General features: G+C 41.7%; 1 long non-coding RNA gene across 1 annotated transcript in view; it reads right to left on the reverse strand.

The window, feature by feature from the left end:
* Positions 1-12,451, reverse strand: part of LOC142416948 (uncharacterized) — a 57,833-nt gene extending 45,382 nt beyond the window's left edge. The window contains exon 1 of the long non-coding RNA XR_012777855.1: positions 12,234-12,451. This is a non-coding gene — a long non-coding RNA (uncharacterized LOC142416948). The remainder of the gene's footprint in view (positions 1-12,233) is intronic.
* Positions 12,452-13,174: the final 723 nt, after the last annotated feature.

Raw genomic sequence — 13,174 nt, forward strand, 5'->3', positions numbered from 1 at the left:
CAATTTTACTCCTTTTAGCCTTGCAGGACATATGCAGGACAACTTTCCCCAGCACTAGAATAGTTTATGAAGTTACAGCAACTGGGCCAACACCTCTGTTTTGAAGGCTAGGCAGAGAAGAAAGCAGATCCCCAAATTCAGCCTATAGAAGGAGGGAAGAAAATCTATTTTGCCTTTCTTTGTAGCAGGTGGGGCTTCATGGTTTATGTCAAGGGCTGGGGCAAACATCGGGGTTTATTCATAGTTACATCCAGTTTGGGAGCTGAACAAATGCTCTGCAGTAAGCGGGCCCTTGGCACAATTTTCATGACAGTGTTATCACACTGGTACGTTCAAGCCATCAAATTCCAGTCATGAAAAACGCCACCTTGCCATGCCAGTTTTACAGGTAGTACCTAAAAAAATCTCAGACTTGCATTCCCAGTGTCGTTGTTATTATTCCAGTGTGCATCAGCAGACCTGTTTCACAGCCTGTAACTATGTTTGAATTACATATTACTCCAGAGGTGCTTAGGGTCAGATAGTAACTGCATTTTGTACTACAGACGTTTCAAACAAACAAACAAAAAAGGCTGGTAACTGATGGTGGTGAAAGATGCTAAGCTGGCAGCTTAAAGGTGGAACGTGCACTATGTACCTAGAAGTGACAAGGGTCCCTAAGGTCGGTCTGACTTGTCCTGTCCCAGGGAGGTCCACACTGGGAAGAAAGCTGTTTTTAATACTCCAGAAACGCCTTAATAACATTGCCAATAACAGCAATAATAATAAAAGTACGATAAATGGTAATTAGAGTGAGACTATCAATGTCTTAGAATAGACCATTAAACAGTAAGCAAATGAGAATGGTTGTCAGGGCTTGCTGCATGCCCGGAGCAAACTCGCATTAGAGACCTAATAATACCAGGAAGTTCCCTCCTGGAGTTGTTCCTCTATAAATGCCACATTTTAGGAAAGACGTTACAGTGATTTCTTCATTTTACAAGACACAAACACTGCTTAGGGAGGCACCTGGTCCCTAAAGGAAGGTGGCTTTTCTTAGTGACTAACTTGGACATCTCTGCCAGTGTGCTGGTTTCTGCAGAGGCTGCAAAAAACCATCTCCCAGTGGTTCAGCACCGTGCGAGGAGCTCAGGGGCCACCTCCAGGCGGTGTCTCCGCCGCTGGTCAGGACACTGCAGGAGGGGCTTGGTGAGTCAGAGCAACCTGGAGGACTTGGGTCTAAGTAGCTAGGAAGATATTTTGAAGAAAACAAAATATTTCCTAGCCCTCAGCATAACCCTTTCACCAGGGAGGCTGCAGAATACCCCCTGGAGAAGTCCTCTTCTCGTATCCCCTCAAACCTCTTTAGCCAGGTCACCGGAGGTGGTGTTGAAAGGAAAGGGAAATTCTTAATCTAGTAGGTCTTCTCCCTCTCTAATTTTCCCAGTTTCATGGAAGTTGACGCGACACTCGATAACTACATGTCAAGCCATCACATCGTGATTCAATGTTCTGGATTTAAACCGTAAGACGAGAAAGGAAACAAAACCAAAATAACACTACACATCCTGCTTTACAGTCACTTGAGTCCATTAAAAACTGCCAGAAACATGCAAGAACTTCATATAGTTCCTCATTATCCTGTGGAGTTTACCATATATGTTTCCTCTGTATATCTCTGGTCACCTACTAGCTGAGTATCTTTTAAAAATCAAAGCCCACCACTGTGGGAACACGCTGTGAGGTCTTCCTTACAGCACAGACAAAACACCAGGTCCAATCTCGCAGAGATCAGAGTGCTCTTGCTACAATTCAGGGGAAATGTTTCTGTACGTGAGTCACTTTAAAACACATGAGGAATTTAAGGAGCCTTAGGTCAGCTGAATAATCTGAGAGGATACCACGACTTCATTAAATCCATGATGTATTGTAAGCCACATCACATCATAAAAACTGAAGGGGACCAAAACCATCCTGTTAATTAACTGATTTCACCACTAAAGTTTTTCCCTGCCCTCATATTAATAGAGACCTTGAAGTCTGTAATGGCTGTGATAAGATATTTGGTTACATTGATGTAATGTACTTTTTCTTATCAATATGCAAACAGGACCCTAATCTATTTATCTCCTTCACATTTTATTTGGGGGATGGGGGCAAGGAGGGTTGTCTTTGAAGGTTGCTTTCAAACTTTGGTATCTAATAAAACCAAGCTGACTTCTAAAGCAAATAAGAATTGTTACATACACAGAAGATTATTTTATTTTTCAGTAGTATTTTCCAGGTTTTATCAACAATTTTTGAAGCAGGCTGCAGTTATACATAGGATTTACCTTCTGCAGAGTGCGTTTGTGTAGGTCAGCCATTACAAGCACCCTTGTCAAAATAAGGCATAGTAATGCACAGATGTCGCTTGGGAGACCTAATGTATGAGGCTAAGTACATAATAGTCTTTAATTTTTCAAGGGGAGAAGTCACTTTGGAAGATGCTAGGAAGGTTAATGCCAGGGAGCCAATGACATCCGGACAACTGCAATCAATTCTTTTCAAGGAAAGTACAGTGGTTGGGATTGCAGGAAACATTGATCTGGGCAATAACAGCCACCCCTCCCTTTTTGTGTGTTTCTCAGTCGTGTCCTGTGTATGACTGTAAATCCTCAGCATGGGGACAGCATTACAAACATACACTCTTGAGAAGGTTGAAAGGGAGCTAAATAGAGCAGAAAAAGATAAACTGAATTTTCTTTTCCCATCCATTTTTCTGTCCAATTTTTCGCTATTGCCTATCTCCACTTAGCAGTCCAGAATTTTTTTGGTCCAACGGATCATTGCCACGTCCCACACCTCATGCAAGTGAAAGCACAACACAAAATCTTGCACTTGCAGAAGGGAGGCTGACCTTCTGTCCTCATATTTTCATGACTTACTTAAAGGCAGGTCCTATTCTATTTTTATGTGAATGATCAAATCTTCCTCTTGCTCTGGAGTAAAAAAACCCAAAAGGTAAAGGTACTGAGATATCTTTTAAGTCCTTTTAAGCCAGAGTATCTCAGCAGGGAAGCCCTGGCGGCTGTTACGGTTATAAGGACCATCTGTAATACCACTGAACCTCATCTGCTCCCAGTCGCTTACAGTTATCCCTTTTCTCTTTAGGCTCGTCTTTTCAAAATAATAGCAAATTGATGGTGTGTATTTTCTCTCTGCTTATCAGGGGATCATTTGAAGTTGAGCCATCTAATCCTGAAGATTTTTTAGCTAAACAAAACTCATGCACTTTATTGACTTGGACTGTGGCGTGTAACCACTAGTCTGAGCTAGGACTCGTGGACGGCCACCATGCCCTTGAGGAATGCAGCATTTGTTATCTAGGGGTGCAATCCGCCTGGGCGGTTACTAAAGCATGTGTATTCTGCATTTTCACTGCAGGATTTTCGCTGCCGCTCTCCATTGCATCCTGGGAGATTCACTGCGTGACTCCCAGCACGCCACGGTGCATGCTGTGCTTCTGTTTCATCATTTAAATAGTTCAAATATTTATTTTTAAAATATCTGTAAGGAAGAATGCAGCATTTAGCCCTGGTAGAGTCAGTCAGAAGTTTGCGCCTTATTCCTGGCTTGACTCCCAGCTTCCAGCCGTTAGATTTTCTACCTTTATTTAAGAGCCCTCTATTTCCTTTCGTATAGCAGGTGATAAAACTCCTCTCCCCTCACTTGATGCCTTCCACTTCATGCAACCAAGAATCAAATCACCAGTTTTGGCCATGCCATCTCAGACAGGGCAGAAGCTCAGCTCATTTTCCTCATTTGCTTTCCAAACCTCAGAGGCACAGAACGTAGGTGCCTGCCCTGCAGCATGGCTGATATATTAATAACAGCAAGTGTTAATTATACTATGGTAATAGATGTTTGCCTGTGCTCATCTTATGATTCACAATGCTCTGAAGCAGTCATCTGCTCTTTGTATTTCGGCAGTGCTCAGTCAAGCCATGTCTCATCTGTAAACTTTAATCACTAATGTATTTATATAAGAGTGGGCATGCGTGTATGAGGCACACGGAGCTTGGGCAGACAGGGGATGGTAGGGAAGGAGGATACATTGCATAGGTGGCTGTTCAGCTGTTTCACAAGAGGGGCAATGCTACCGAGAGAGACCACAATGGTGCACTGATGGATTCTCCTGTCGACTATGAGAACAAGTCTGTTCTCATAATAAGAAACGACAAAAAAATAATTGCAATACAATGATTCTGGGATCCCACATTATATTCTTTAAATCTGTTTCACTATGCTGCAACTCAGTAGGAGATCAATATTCCAAAAGAGTGTGGTAGCTCTTTGCCATGTGAGGCAATCTCAGCAGACTTTTACCTGCTCCTTCTCCTTCATTTCGATTTGGTATTATTTGACCCCATTTTTCATTCATACTTTGCGGGTGTAGACAGTAACAGAGCTTGGAAACACAGGGAGAAAAATAAAGACTGAGAAGAGCATGTCTTGCCGTTGCTTTTAGTGGAATTAAATACGGATATCAGAGAAAGAAAATATTTCCAGTAAACCCACTGGTTCCAGTTCTAGGAATTGGCTACAAAAAATTAATTTAAGAAAGTGTAATTAAATCCATGGACATTCTGCAAACAGAACAGGTTGAAGAGTTAAGCATTTTTCCAGAGAAAAGCTGGCCATATACAAATGAAAGCACACCTGCTTTCTGGCCACTCCTGCACACACAGACTGATCATTCCTTCGTTTTGAAGATTTCATTTTGAATGGACCTTTAGAAATATGAGAATACAGGCATTGAAATTCATAAGGTGTGTAATTCCTCTTCATCTGAAGAACAGGCAGGGTTTGGTTCGCTTCCAGCACAGGACAGAGAAAACATTTTAGTAAGCCTCTGCTGACACCCGCAAACACGCACGTCCCATACCCACTTCAGATCTTGACAAAATGAACGTTTTCTCACCATATTTTCCTGGGGAGACAAACGTGGTTTTATAATGACCAGTTATCTGCAGCACTGATGAGATATCAAGCTGTGGAGGACACAAGGGCAAAGGTTTCCAAAATTTTGTACACGGAAGGAAGATTTCAAAGGGTGGAGGTCCAGGCTGAATAACCTGGCTGCAGCGGAGGACGCCCGGCAGAGCCCCTCGCTGCCTGCAGGCGCCGGCACGCTCTCTTGATGGCTTTCACCTTGGCCTCCCAAACACAGCCAGGGAAGCCTCGTAGCCACTACAGCCTCCACAATTAAACGTTTGTTTTCTGTGCATTTATACAAGGCTTGTCAGGCTGCAAAGGGTATAGAGAGCCCGCTTTCGTGGGACTCTGCTCTAGAGCTTGCCTTGTCTCCTGTGGATCCCACGGATGGCAGGATGCTGGGGGGGAGCGGGGTGTTTTCTCTTTCAACACTAGCTTCTCCTTTGTGATTTCTCAGTTAAATCTTTGGCTGCTCTGTTACTAAAAAGCAAATATTTGCATTGCTCAATCATAAGAGAATGTTAAGTACTTAATTTCTACATTAGTTGCCATTCGCTGCGTTCGAATGGGACATTTGTTTTACACCATGCAGTCCCTAGGTCACTGGAACCCCAAATCTCTTTGGTTAGACAGGCCATTGGGCTCGCACAAATACAGATGCGAACGTTACTGCATTACCACCGAGAAATTATTTTTGAGCATAATGCGTAAGAGTGTTTACAGTTCAAAAACTAACAAAACATGTAGAGGTACACATTTCAATACAGTATATGGGAAACACCTGGCCTCCGAAACATTTGGGTAAAAATTGCTGTCAACCTTCTGTTTGTCAAAAGGGTATATTTATCCTCTGACTTTTTGTCATGACCTCTGCATTCTGAAATGAATTAAAGGTTTATGTGCAGGAATGCAGAGAGCAGGAAATCAGGAAATAGCATGGGAAATGGCTTTCCTGTCCCGTTTCACTGCTTTACGTACTGTAACGTCATCGAGTGCAGAGATTCTGTCAGTTTATGTTGGCGGCCTTAATTTGGGGTGTGCATGTCCTATCGCTTTGTTCTCTGCTTCTGGAGTACCAAGAGGATCTATTGAAGGATACAGCGTTGATTTAATTTCAGTACAAGACAGCAAGAGCCATGTTCAGATTTCAATGGTGGTTCGTTTATGCGGTTAACTGGAAAACTAGACATGTTTGAGCTGGTTAGACACAATTAACACTCTCTTTGAACCATCTGCCCTTGCATACATTTTTAAAAGTAAAAGCAGAAAGATCAAGTTACCCAGGAAGTAGATGATTCACCTAGCATTTCCATTTTCACAAACTAATTTCCCTAAAGGAATATTCAGTTTGGAAGTAGAGTTCATAAACTAAGAGTGCAAGAAAAGAATTTGTATTTCATAAACAATTTTCCTTAAGACTTCAATGCTTTTAAGCACTACAACAAAGAACCAGGTGGGCAAAGTGCATGACCTATTTGGTGCTTAACAGCCTTATTGAAAGGCATTGAAGTACTGAGTTGGGTGGAATTGCTCAATCTGGCTCTCAATGGTAGCAACAATAAATTGCCTGAATTATTTTCAAGTTGCAGCACTGAACTAGAGGATGTACAATAAAAAAAAAGAAAAAAAGAAATCAAACAGGTTTTACAGTGGCTGGATACTTTCCATGAAAACTTATCATCAATATTTTCTGAAAGTATTTGGTAACTGCTGGTTTGTAGAAGATGGAATCTCCAGATATCTTAAACATCAAATCTCTTTCACTCAAGTACTTAAATGTGAGCATCAGGATCCAACTTTAAATTAGCTACACTTTGGCTTGGTAGCCTTTTGAATTAAGTAACATCTGTAGAGCTCAATGGGGATGGGGAAAGCTCTGAAAGCAGCAGAACTCACTCAGCACTTTATAACACCAAGTTCTTAAAGACAGCCCTCAGGCCCTTAATTCTTACTGCCTTTTCTGCTGAATTTGACAAGAATTGCCGTATGTAGAACAGTAAGAGAGGTCTTCTACTAGGTTTTCGTAGCAATACCCCACCTAAGAAAAAAGGGCCAAATACTACACTTAAAGATGATCACAAAACGTCTGTTAATACTGCGTTCAGCTGAGCTTTTCCTCTGTTAACACTACTGTAAACAAAATCTCAGTCTACCTACATCATTCAACTCCATCCTCCCCAAAACAGTTTTTGTTATTCACTATTCATATATATCCCATATCTGGATGGAAAAACAATTGAAGCCAATTTTTAATATTTTGGTTTCTATGCCTTTGTTTTAAACAAATCAACCAACATGGCTAAAACATGCAGCTTTTTATTCAGCTGTTTAAATAGAGAATTTGGAAGTCGATGGGTGTTTACAGGAAGCTCCAAAATAGGAATGTATATTTTTATGCAGTAATTAGTGATTGTTTAATATACCAACTGGGAAGGCAAAGAACAGCATAAACACATAATTGTTACCAGGCAGGGAGAAGTAGAGCATTAGGAGATAGCATAAATAGTCAAATGTGACCTCGAAAGGTCAAAAGAGAACTAAACAATTTTGTCACAGCACTTGCTTATTTAAGTCAATGCAAGTCCAATTTCCTCTCTGCTGTTTTGCCTGGCATTTTATACTGTCCAGTATTATTCTTATTTGACAGACACACACACAGAATCAGTTGTCCTAAGTACATTTACAAGTTTGTGCAACTGTTAAGCAAGAATAATCTAGAGCATTTTGCAAGTGAAAGACGACTATTTTAAACATAACGCCACATAAAACGCTGAACTAAAAATGTCCACGTTATATTAATTTCTAACAATGATTTACGGAGGTCAATGACAATAAAAATGCAAGTCAGCTATGGAGGCATTTTGTAACCTAGTTGATTTTTTTTTTTAACCCCCTTCATGCTGCCATGTACAAGATTGCCCTGGCACTGAGTAGCAACAAAATTTAAAATTTAATCTCCGAAACAAACAATTTTCACTAAATCCATTCATGTTTTGACCCCCACTCCCCCCTGAAAAAGAATCCCCTTTCTATTTCAATGCAAGGCTAGGATTTCACTGTGGGGGAGTAGCCCCTATGTATGAACCACATGGAAGACAGGATTATTTGGTTACACTTTAAATCATGTTCATTTTTAGAGCCTGTTCTTCATAACAAATAGGGCATTTTATCCTCATATTCTTGATCTTTTTTTTTTTTTTTCTCCTCCTTTTCTTTTTTTTTAAAGTTTCCTTGGAGTGATTATAAAAATCACTTAAATCCTGAAGGGGAACTATGCCTCAGTGACAAAACAAATTTGCCACAAATCATTTTACAAAAGAACAGCAGGACTTTAGACCAAACTCGGGAACTGTTCCTATTCATCATTCATTTGTTTTGGAAACTCCACCCTCCTCCTGCCATGTTCAATATCTAATTGGCATTCTGACACTTCAGATAACTAAACATCTGCTGCATGGATGCTTCTTAGAAGTCTTTTGTTCTGTAAGTTGGAGTTCAAGGGATACAACTCACCGATACACTAGATTCATGCCATTGTTAGGGGAACTACTCTTCCTGAATGGAGAGAAAACAGTCAAATAAAAGCATTTTGCACGAATACTTCCCCCTACCCTTCTGATAAGCTTCCTAAGGGGTTAGTGTATTAAAATTCAGATGTCAGAGTACTGCTGCTGCTTAGCTATTTCCGCAGTTTAGGAAGTCAGGGTCTTTGCAACCCTCCTGTTAACAGTTGTTGACAAAAGGTTAATTTCTGTTGCAGTGACAAGTGGGTTTCATCGCCGAGTAAAACTGAATGCAGATTTTGTTTGCCTTTTTTTTTTCTAACATACAGTAGTTCAATTAACATAAGTGAACAAGATGGGTATCTACCATTCAGGGCTGCTGTGAGACCTTAGGAATTAATATTTTGAAAGCAGTTTGGAATACTTGGATAAAAAGATGTTGAAGACCTGCGAAGGAACATTATTATTGGACCAAGAAATAAATCATATGCAAAATTTTGTGAGCAAGATTTGCGTGTTTCTGCTGCTAGGTGTTCTTTAGCCTAAAGGCTTTATTGTATGATGCATTCAGCCAATATTGTGAACACATTATCTGTATTGCAGTAGCTTCCAGAGTTTTCAGATGAGCCTCTGTGTGCTGGGCCCTGTTCAGCCTAAGTAAATGAGAAAAAGCCACTGACCTCATGTCCTCATGGAAGGACAACACAGGCAAAGGCTGGGAGAGGAGGAAGACACAAGCGGGTACCTAAGCTATGATGTGTTTTGGTAAACAGCCAAGGATAAACCCCACATTGACAGGGTCCTCCTTCTGCTTCACCGTTAGACTTTTCACCATGTGGTTCCTACTTAATTGTAGCTGATTCTGGCTCTCATCCAGCAGATATTTCCCTGTTCTTAACCATAGAAAGGACAATCCCTTCCCAAGCATGGCCTTCGTTTCTAGAAACAGGTTTTTAAGTGCCTAAAGGTCCTGGGCAAAAAAATACCCCAAGACTCAGAAGAGGTGCAAACATCAGAGAGAGGGCAGTGGATGGGACTCCTTGCCGCTCCAAAGACTGTTTGCCAGGCTGAGCAGCTGCCCAGGTGCTACAGCAATTCCCTACCTGGACTAATTTCCAAGCCTTGCTTGATGCATTTTTTTTCCTCTGCAAATCTAACACTCTCTGAAATCAAGTTGCTGTAAACTCTGTGAGGCAGGTTACAGAGGAGGGCACTGATGAATGCCCCTAAAAACCCATTGTGCCCACGCTGCTGCATGAAAAAGACTGCTGAATACACTGCATAGGAAACAACTCACGTCATTGTCCTTCTGCACACACAATCACTCAAATGATGCATGTAAATAAGAGATTTTATAGGCACATTCACTTTGCAAATCCTTCCCATCTATTCCAAAAGGGCCACATTGTAAACATTAACAGGCTGATCGCAAGCCTGAATTTAGCAGAAAGGCTTCCAGTAACACATGAGTGGGACTGAATTAGACAGACCGACTTCTGTATTCCAGATACCTCACTGGTTACCAACCTCAGACTTTGGCCCTTGCGAGCATTCAAAATGTATAAAATCTCTTCTGTAACATCTAAATACACCAGCCAACTAGCAGAGGAAGGAGACAAAATTGTGTTAAGTATCTGTCTAGGCAGAGAAAGGGATAGAAGAAAAAAAAAAATCATAGCTACTTATTTAAATGAATGGCTCTGCAGGAGCTGACACAGACAGAACAGTTACTTCACAAAGGAGTCACATTTGATATTTCCCCATGCTATTTTTGATGAAGGACTGTGTAGTTATAAAGAGCTAGATAAGATAGGTGAAAGTGGAATAGCCATTTGTACCTCTTGATAACTATGGCCAAAAGCGATCTTGTCCCCTGTTAAATGGTGATTTATATTCAGTGTGGATGAGTCCAGACTGGCAGGACAGAGTTAGCATGTGGCTTTGGGAAATATGGATTTAATTCCCTGCTTTCCTACGCAAAATCTTTCTTGATCTTGGCCAAGTGACTTAGCAATTGAACCTTCAATACATACAGTCTAGTGCTGCTGAATGCAAAACATGCTTGCAACAAAACATGAATTGGTAAATATATTGTGTTTCCCTTTATTTTCCAGGGAATATCCTAGTACATGACTAGGATAATTAAATTCTCCCAGTAATTTTACTGAAGCCAGCTAGCTGGAAGAACTCTAGCCGCAGGTCTGCTTGGCCAGCCAGGCAGCGAGTGCCACCTCCATGGCCAGGACTCGTGGCAGCTCATTGCCAAGAGACTGGGAAATGAACTACATGAGAAATCACATTTGGGAATTTGGTGCAGTCTGGATGTTGACCAGAGTCCACCATTTGAGTAACCTCATAAAGCACGTTGTAGGAGATGAGCTTCCTTTCTGTTGCCTGGAAAACACACTGTAAAATAGCAAGTCCTTTTAAGGCCGTTTCTGTGCCTGCTGTTGAGATTTCAAATCCGATGGCACCTTCAGATACATGTCTCTTCATCCGAGTCAAAGCACTCAAAGCGGGAACATTTTTGGTTTTCCCAGTTCGGCACCCAGGTCCGGATCCAAGAGGAGGCAGTGTTTCACTGAGAAACCTTCAATGACATTTCTGCTTCTCCACAGGAACTTCTGCCTGGAAGTTTTCTGGCTGATAAAGTCTTACTAGTAAAGCAATTGAGAGTCTGCCAAGTGAAGAAGGGGAGAGAACTGGAGCTTTTTGCATGCCATGTCTCCAGTTTTCTGCTCTCAGGCTGGTAAGACCAGGTCTGTATCAGGAAATCCAAGGTGAAGTACTTCCAAATCAGTGCCACAGCTCCCATACGTGTGTTTTTCCATTACTTGGCCCAAAGCGTCCCTTGAAGCATTTTTCTTTTTCTTCATGCCCCCTCTTACGCCTGCACTCATGGCCTCTCACCAGATTGCTTTCTGGACGTGGCTGTTGGGGCTTCCTGTCAGTCTGTCCAATCCACTTTCTCTTTTCTCCCCCCTGCCCTTTTTTTTTTTTGTGAAAAAAAAAAAAAAAAAGAGAGAGATGAACATCTATGTCAATGAATCCCTGACCTACATAGGCTGACCCTGAGGAGTCAGAGATAATACACAAGAGTAAATGAGGTCAAAAAATGGAGAAAAGCCCCCAGACGGTGAACTTCCTAGCAAGGTTTAGCTGCACCACGACTTCCTGAGGACCGCCTGGTGCGTGAATAAGTTTCAACCTCTCTGTGTCCTTTAAAGGCCTTTCAGATTCTTTACATAAATTTTTAGCAAGGTTTATTGCCAAAAAGGGTAACCCTAGAGAGAGGCCGATAAGGGAAGATTTCCTCACGCTCTCTTCCTTCGCCCCTCCGTGGTGCCGGCACGCTTGAGCGGACGTGACAAACTCGGTTCTGCTGAGGACAATGCAACGTGATGGCCCTGGTGGCTCCCGGCACAGGACTCGCCCCTCCGCGGGCACCGCCGAGCTCCTGGGAGGACATCCCCACCGTCCTGCGTGGGAAACCGCGTCCCCCTTGGGACGACCTCAACAACTTGGAGATGTCAATGCCCAGCAAGGGAAAGCTCGATCCTCTGGTTTAGCAGGACTGATTTGAAAATAATAAATATGCATCGATAGATAAACATAAAATGTCAGTCCACGCATTTAAGCTGTTCATACCTGGCAACGAGGGTCACATGCAAAACATGCTAAAGCATTTAATTTGAATCAGGCAGCCTGCAGCTTTCTCACATACAAAAAGAAAAAAAAAAAATCCTTTCACAAAAGAGGTCTGAGAAGTCTTACCTGTTGCTGAGAAAGCAACGGTGTCAGAATCATATATATTCATCCCCAGCATGAAACAGGCTTCTTTACTGATGGTAACATAACATCCAGGTGTTAGGCCTCAACCCCACTTCAACTATTGTTTATTGCCATTGCATGGATTAATCCCTGCTGTCAGTCCAGTCTGTGAGATGCTCTCAGAAAGAAAGGTCTGCATAGCATCACGAGTGTCAGATCCTGCTTTGATACACTTTATCTTCCCTTATCCCTTCAAACTCACCATGACTACTCCGCCTGACATGCTAAAAATGCTTTAGAATTGGTGCATATAGGCTAAACTCTGGTTTCAGGGGAAAAAAAACCTGCCCACCCCCACTTTTCTTTTTTTTTTTTTTTTTTTCCTTTTTTGACAGAAATCATTGTTGATCTGATAAGAAGTTTGTGGAGTATCCAGTTACAAACTGAGAATCCCCAGAGTCGGTGATTCATTAGTAGTTATCCTAGTGTTACAGGAAGTAAACAGCTTTTAGATGTGCATTTTGCATCTAATTATGTCACAGTCCACTGGCCTTCTCAAAGGTGTGTTGTTTTTCAGGGTAATACATTAAAGATAACAGATTTTACAACAACAGCTGGGAAAAAACAAAAATAGATAAGTCGTGCAAGGTTTGTAAAAGAAGTGGGAGATCTTTGCTACCCAGAGAAGACAACTGGGTGTCATCTGGAAGCATGTGAAACTTTATCCAGCAAAAAGGTGGCTGCCAAAGCATCTCTATTTTTGTGGCTTATGTTCTACTTCCAGAAAGATCCTGAATCCATTTATTTTTGCACTTCCCCACTGAACGATTAATTTCAGTTAATGCTCAATGGCTTCATTCTGTCCTCAGATTCCTTAAAGCAAACTATCCTGGATTTATATCACAGCATGAGAGGACAGAGCTGAGCCCAGTGGGATTTCTCCA

The sequence above is a fragment of the Mycteria americana genome, chromosome 14 (assembly GCF_035582795.1).
Source record: "Mycteria americana isolate JAX WOST 10 ecotype Jacksonville Zoo and Gardens chromosome 14, USCA_MyAme_1.0, whole genome shotgun sequence".
Lineage (NCBI taxonomy): Eukaryota > Metazoa > Chordata > Aves > Ciconiiformes > Ciconiidae > Mycteria > Mycteria americana.